The sequence below is a fragment of the Megachile rotundata genome, chromosome 16, assembly GCF_050947335.1.
Source record: "Megachile rotundata isolate GNS110a chromosome 16, iyMegRotu1, whole genome shotgun sequence".
Classification (NCBI taxonomy): domain Eukaryota; kingdom Metazoa; phylum Arthropoda; class Insecta; order Hymenoptera; family Megachilidae; genus Megachile; species Megachile rotundata.
The window spans coordinates 8791174-8798865 of NC_134998.1; the positions used below are offsets into that span (position 1 = coordinate 8791174).

Here is a 7692-nt window from a genome sequence, read left to right on the forward strand (position 1 = left end):
TCGATAATGTCTATCAGTTTTCCTTTCATGTTCCATGGTCGCTTTAGGGTGCTTAATCGTGTTTACATGTGGATTTTGCGAGCACGTATTTAGGGCAGTGAGGCACTCCATTCATGATTCTAAGATTTATTTGCCTTATTTTAAAAAAAATTTACAAATTTAGAAATTTACAAATTTACAAATTTACAAATTCCCAAACTTACAAATTCCCAAATTTCCAAATTCCCAAAGTTACAAATTCCCAAATTTACAAATTCCCAAATTTACAAATTCCCAAATTTACAAATTCCCAAATTTACAAATTCCCAAATTTACAAATTCCCAAATTTACAAATTCCCAAATTTACAAATTCCCAAACTCCCAAATTCCCAAATTCCCAAATTCCCAAATTCCCAAATTCCCAAATTCCCAAATTTCCAAATTCCCAAATTCCCAAATTCCCAAATTCCCAAATTCCCAAATTCCCAAATTCCCAAATTCCCAAATTCCCCAAATCCCAAATTCCCCAAATCCCAAATTCCCCAAATCCCAAATTCCCCAAATCCCAAATTCCCCAAATCCCAAATTCCCCAAATCCCAAATTCCCCAAATTCCAAATTCCCCAAATCCCAAATTCCCCAAATCCCAAATTCCCCAAATCCCAAATTCCCAAACTCCCAAATTCCCAAACTCCCAAACTCCCAAATTCCCAAACTCCCAAACTCCTAAATTCCCAAATTCCCAAATTCCCAAATTCCCAAACTCCCAAATTCCCAAATTCCCAAATTCCCAAATTCCCAAATTTTACTTAATTTTAAAATATTCTGTATAATCACTTCAGCAAAATTTACTCTTGCAAAGATTTGAAATATTTAATTTCTAACATTGGTTAGAATAAAAAAGGTACTCTTGAAAGTAATCGGACGTTCACCTACTTCCACTTTATCTTTATCTCCATTTCTATCTTTATCGTAACAGCGATAACCTCGACTCTATATATAAACCGACAAGGTTCGACAATGAAAAATTAGACCAATATTTTATAAGAAAAAACAATTCCTAAAAATACTCTTCCTTATTCGATTTAAACAGTTTTAAAAAATTGCATCTCCATTTTGCAAAAAGACTTAAAAATGAGAAATATAAAATGATCAAAAATTTGGTACGATAAAATTGTTTATGAAAGAAAATATATGGAAGTTTAAGATACGTTGAACTAACGAGAAAAACAACCCTTGATCGAAAGTGAAGGGTAACTCGAAAAGCCCTTTAATATTTAGGAGACACTCGTCTATTTCTAGTAGCTAGCTGCTCGTTGAGCATCGATCGTGTGCTCGGCTTTTTCCGTGTGAAAGAGAAGCGTTTATACCTACAGGCTCTTTCAAAAGAAATACGCATGATATGAAGCTTTGTGATGGACTATTTTACTATTTTATGGTAGTACAACTTTTCTATTTTATTATATGAAACTTTATTTAATGTAGATAGTTTACAAATTACTTCCTCAATTTCTAGAAAGAGTCAGATAAGTTCTACAAGTTTAAAAGAAATGCAAGAAATTTTAGAGCTGACATAAAAACTAGAGAAGGAGAGTCTTAATGAATTTTCAGAGAGTTGGGAAAATTATAGGGAATGTTTATGAATCTGAAGAAAAATGTAGAGTTTCTAGATTTAAAGGTTATCCATATTGGGCAAAATGACCTAACCTAACCACTTAGATGGCGTCTGAGTGGTTAGGTTAGTAAGTTAAGTTATTAAGTTAGGTTATTTAGTTAGGTTAGTAAGTTAGGTTAGTAAGTTAAGTTATTGAGTTAAGTTATTAAGTTAGGTTAGTAACTTAGGTTAGTAAGTTAGGTTAGTAAGTTAGGTTAGTAACTTAGGTTAGTATGTTAGGTTAGTAACTTAGGTTAGTATGTTAGGTTAGTAACTTAGGTTAGTAACTTAGGTTAGTAAGTTAGGTTAGTAACTTAGGTTAGTAAGTTAATAAACCTAACTTAATAACCTAAGTTAAGTTATTAAGTTAGGTTATTAAGTTAGGTTAGTAAGTGAGGTTATTAAGTTAGGTTATTAAGTTAGGTTAGTATGTTAGGTTATTAAGTTAGGTTATTAAGTTAGGTTATTAAGTTAAGTTATTTAGTTAAGTTATTAAATTAGATTATTAAGTTAGGTTATTAAATTAGGTTATTAAGTTAGGTTAGTATGTTAGGTTAGTAAGTTAGGTTATTAAGTTAAGTTAGTAAGTTAGGTTATTAAGTTAGGTTAGTAAGTTAGGTTAGTAAGTTAGGTTAGTAAGTTAGGTTAGTAAGTTCCCATAAAAATAATATTGAAGGTCAAACACAACATCAAACGATTTGTACTTGATTTTAACAGTGCTATCCTAACAAAATACGTCTCTTTTGAAGCACCCTGTACATAGTAGCGAGAAAACGGCTGAGAAAAAGACAAAGTCCGAGCCGGTCTAGCGAAGATGCGAAAGAGACAGCGAGATCACGTATCTTTTGCGAGGACGCGGGAGCAAGGGGCTGAAAGGTTGTCAGGGTCAAGGTTAAGGCAAACCACTCTTCCCTTTCTCAGTCATTCTCCGCTGTCTCTACTCGGTGTCATGTATAAGTTACTTACTTAAGCGACTCAGTGTCAAGGGTCGGTGAACCCCTCACTGATTCCGCCCGCCATCACCTACTTTGCGCGCGAAAATTCAAATTCACCGACGTACACGTGGAACACCTATTAAGTACACACGTAAGGAACACGTATTAAGACATGTTTTTTTAAAGTAAACGAAAAGATGCATAGTTTATGTATGCGAAAATTTGTAATGTTCTGTTTACAAAACAAGTTCATTATCTCGGGAGATATGGAACTTAAGATTACGTGTTCGTGTAAATATTCTGGTGAAATTGAAAAATAGCAAAGGACAGTTTTAAAGTACGACGCATTTCAAAAGGATCATGAAATTTTGATGCGTTTATTTACATGAGAAAAAGAGCGTTTTGAATTTTAATATATTACGTAAAATAGAAATGTAAAATGCATTAAGTTTTATCTTTATGGAAGGAAAAGTTGAGTTGTTAGAGAAAATATATTCAACTAATTTTACTGGTTAATAAGATTATTTATATTAGCATTAATATCGGTACTTGCAAAACGAAAATATTTAAAATATCTAACATGCTAAAATATTTCGAATATGTAACATGATTGTAACCTGTAAAAAACTTAAAATATGTAAACATACAAAAGATAAACAGTTAACAATGTATTCATTTGGAATAAGTTGCATCTTGATATTACTATCAATGTTTTTACTCGAACTTACACGATAACGTATCATGCAGATAAAGAGAAATTGAAACACGTGTGCAGAAGGTAGAAACGTAAGAAAATATTTACATAAGCTGAAAGTAAAAAATGTAATTATTATAATAGCATTTCAGTAGTAAGTGAAAAAGACAACCTTTAATTTCTTAGATTTCCCTAAGGTGCAGAAAAACAAATTTTTCTATGTGAAATTGCAATTTTCTGTTTCCGGCAATATAACGAGAGACTATTTAAAAATTACGGGAAACATAATAAAAATTACCCAAAGGTACAATTAGTACCTGCACAAGTGTATTTTCTATGTACAATTACAAATTTTCTGCTTTCGGCAATATAACGAGAGACTATTTAAAAATTACGGGAATCATAATAAAAATTACCCAAAGGTACAATTAGTAACTGCACAGATGTATTTTCTATCTACAATTACAAATTTTCTACTTTCGGCAATATAACGAGAGACTATTTAAAAATTACGGGAATCATAATAAAAATTACCCAAAGGTACAATTAGTACCTGTACATGTGTATTTTCTATGTACAATTACAAATTTTCTGCTTTCGGCAATATAACGAGACACTATTTAAAATTTACGGGAAACATAATAAAAATTACCCAAAGGTACAATTAGTACCTATATAGGTATATTTTCTATGTACAATTTCAAGTTTTCTGCCTTTCGGCCATATAACGGGAGTTTCCCAAAATTGTTGAGAAAATAAAAATTTGTCAATTTTCAAACAATTTTTTTGATTGAAAATTGATAAAGTTTCGATAAGAAATTAGAACAATTTTTATAGGCACGTTGATAATCAGTTTTCCCGCGTTTCAGTATCTTTTAAGTGAAAGATTGCGTCAGAAAAGTATCACGCTTAATTCATGTGGATTGAACCGTGCAATCAACCGAATAAACGACCGATACTATTATATTAAAAGAATGAACCGAGATAAAGAGGCGATAATGTCTCCTCGAAATTACTTACAAAATATGTTGAATATCTGGTTCACATTTTCACGGGCGGTTGTCGGTAGAAAATCTCGCGGTCAGAACACACATGCCCGATAAATGAGTGTATGGTGGAGAATGTTTAATTCGATGCAGCCTTGAAGCTTTTTATTTGCCACGTGGTCCAGTTAGCGCTGATAATCCAAACGAGCTAAGCAAGATATATCATAATCTTACAACTTTTATTTCCTCGTTTATTGCAGACTTCCCAATACATTGTAGAAATCATTTACATTACGATTTTTCAACGTTTGATTACGTTAGTTTATAGAACAGTGACGTCGTTAGAGCTTCGGGCGCCCTGGTCGACATTTTTGTTAACTTGGTGTTTGTACATTTTTGGTATATTGAATTCTTAGATATTTTTATGTATTCTTAGGTTTGCGAATTTTGTAGTTGTAAATTGTGCATTTCCTAAATTTTCAAATTTATGAATTTACAAATTTGTAGATTCTTAGATTCCTGAATTCTTAAAGTCCCATATATCCAAACTACCTAATTCCCCATTCCTTAAATTAACGAATTCTCAAACTCTCAAACCCCTAAACTCTCAAATTCCCAAACTCCCAAATCCACAAACTTTCAAATCCCCAAACTCCCAAGTCTCCAAACTCCTAAATTCTCAAAGTCCCATATTTCCAAACTCCCTAATTCCCCACATCTTAAATTCCCAAACTCTCAAATCCATAAACTCTCAAATCCTTAAACTCCCAAATCCCTAAACTCTCAAGTCCCCAAGCTCCCAAGTCTCCAAACTCTCAAATCCCCAAACTCCCAAGTCCCCAAACTCCTTAATTCCCAAACTCCCTAATTCCCCATTTCTTAAATCCCCAAACTCTCAAATCCCTAAACTCCCAAATCCCTAAACTCTCAAGTCCCCAAGCTCCCAAGTCTCCAAACTCTCAAATCCCCAAACTCCCAAGTCCCCAAACTCCTTAATTCCCAAACTCCCTAATTCCCCATTTCTTAAATCCCCAAACTCTCAAATCCCTAAACTCCCAAATCCCTAAACTCCCAAGTCCCCAAGCTCCCAAGTCTCAAAACTCTCAAATCCCCAAACTCTCAAGTCCCCAAACTCCTTAATTCCCAAACTCCCATATCTCTAAACTCCCTAATTCCCCATTTCTTAAATTCCCAAACTCTCAAATCCCTAAACTCCCAAATCCCTAAACTCTCAAGTCCCCAAGCTCCCAAGTCTCCAAACTCTCAAATCCCCAAACTCCCAAGTCCCCAAACTCCCAAACTCCCTAATTCCCCATTTCTTAAATTCCCAAACTCACAAATCCCTAAACTCCCAAATCCCCAAACTCCCAAATCCCCAAACTCCCATATCTCCAAACTCCGTAATTCCCCATTTCGTAAATTCCCAAAACCTCCAAATATCCAAACCTACAAATTACAAAGGAAATGACAAACTGAAACAACAAAGGAAAACGCGCAAAACGATACTAGGAAATAATCAGAAAGATCCAGAAACGGTGACTCGAGATACAAAGTTTAAATTACAAAAATGGAAATAGATCTACGCAACTCGAAAAGCACTCAGCAAAACTAGTATGCTTACTCACGCCATTCGAGTGTATCTCGTGTTCTGCTGTGTCAGTGACATTGTATCATGCTGTTCTATGGTTACGTGTTGTCACACCCTGAAAACATTACACGAGATCACTTCTTTTTTTCTCTCTTCTTTTATAAAGCAGATTGCGTTGGCCAAAAAAAGCGATTGACAAGTAACTCTGTATGTATAGATATCGCAGGAAAGTTGCATCACGTTGGACAGATATACGTCACTGTTGCCATATGATGTTATCATGATTTGCTTCGGAAGAAATATATGTAGTTTCATGGAAGTGGTCTGACTTAACCTTTCAGTTGCGGGTGAAATTATTTTGATGACATGGAAATAAAGTGTTGAGTATTAGTTTGAAACTTAGTATTTGAGGAAAATAACTAAGTTGTTATATTATTAATCTGTGAATTAAATGGCTGACTGTATTGAACAATTAGCTAATTTTTAAATACAGTCAGACATTATTTGATGACATAAAAGTAACACAAAATGGCGATTGTTGAGTGTCAATTTGAAGCTCAATATCTGAGGAAAATAGCTATTTTAAAACAATAAAATAATTACTATATTAATCTTCAGGCTAAAATAATTGTTATATTAATCTTCAAACAAAGTGGCTGACTCTGCAGAACAAATAGCTGATTTCTAAATACAGTCAGACATTATTTGATGACATAAAAGTAACACAAAATGGCGCCTGTTGGCTGTCAGTCTAAACCCTAATATTTGAGGAAAATAGCTAAAGTGACTATTATATTATTCTTCAAACAAAATGGCTGACTCTACAGAACAAATAACTAATTTCTAAATACAGTCACACATAATTTGATGACATAAAAGTAACACAAAATGGCGACCATGAACCATCAACTTTGAGTCCAAGACTTAATAAAAATGTCTACAACAAAATTTCATTAATACTCCTTAAAAAAAAGTCTGCCAATTGAATTGTAGTGAAACATCTGCTAAATTGTCAATTTTTAAGAATAAAACTTCTCACCTGATTTGATGACATAAAAGTATCACAAAATAACACTTATGCCATATCAACTTACAGCTTAATCTTCATTAAAAATGACTGCATAAATGCTCCTCTGATATTTTTAAAACAAAATGGCTGATTATGTACTAATATTCTAAATATCTGACATGATGCAGTGTCATGGTCTTCTATTTTGGTAAAAAAGGTTGTATTTAAATTTCAATGGAAAATTTATTTTAAACAGAACGAGGTGCGAATGTGATATTTTGAGAACCTTCATTGTCAAATGATGTTCAACGTCAATACATTTATATTGAAATGCAGCTTAGAATTTCTATGGATGTTTCCTACACACCTTTAACCTCGATCTTATTTTCAAAATTAAAAATTCAGAAATCTCCAAATTTAACGCGATAGCTTTACTTAATAACTATTAAGTATCTTTTGGAGGTTCCTTAAATTTATCAACGTTAATTTTAATTTTTACCACTCCAAAAAAACATAATCGATTTGCAAAGAGTTAACAGCAACGTAACAGTAAATTGCAATAATTTCGTCGTGTTTATTCGTAAATCAATTTACGAGCTTCACCGAAAGCACACTTTGAATACATTGAAACTCTCGTTTATCTCGTATCGCTTTGTTAAACAGAGTTCAGAGGAAGAACGGACCGCGAAGATCAGCTATTTTTCACCGCACCGAACACCACAACAAATTTTCCTTGCTATCCCCTCCGTGAAACCGTCGCACAAAGCTGTTGTTTCATCGAATTTGCATGAAAAGACTGCTTATCTGACCAATATATTTTACCCCGTGAGGCGAACACCGTTTTCAA

General features: G+C 33.4%; 1 long non-coding RNA gene across 1 annotated transcript; it reads right to left on the reverse strand.

Annotated features, from left to right (window-relative positions):
- Window positions 1-3215: 3215 nt before the first annotated feature.
- LOC105662044 (uncharacterized) lies at window positions 3216-7606 on the reverse strand. The gene is made up of 2 exons (XR_013040943.1): window positions 4283-7606; window positions 3216-3375 (listed from the first exon to the last, which is right to left on the reverse strand). It is a non-coding gene; the product is annotated as an uncharacterized LOC105662044 (long non-coding RNA).
- Between the last annotated feature and the right edge of the window lie 86 nt (window positions 7607-7692).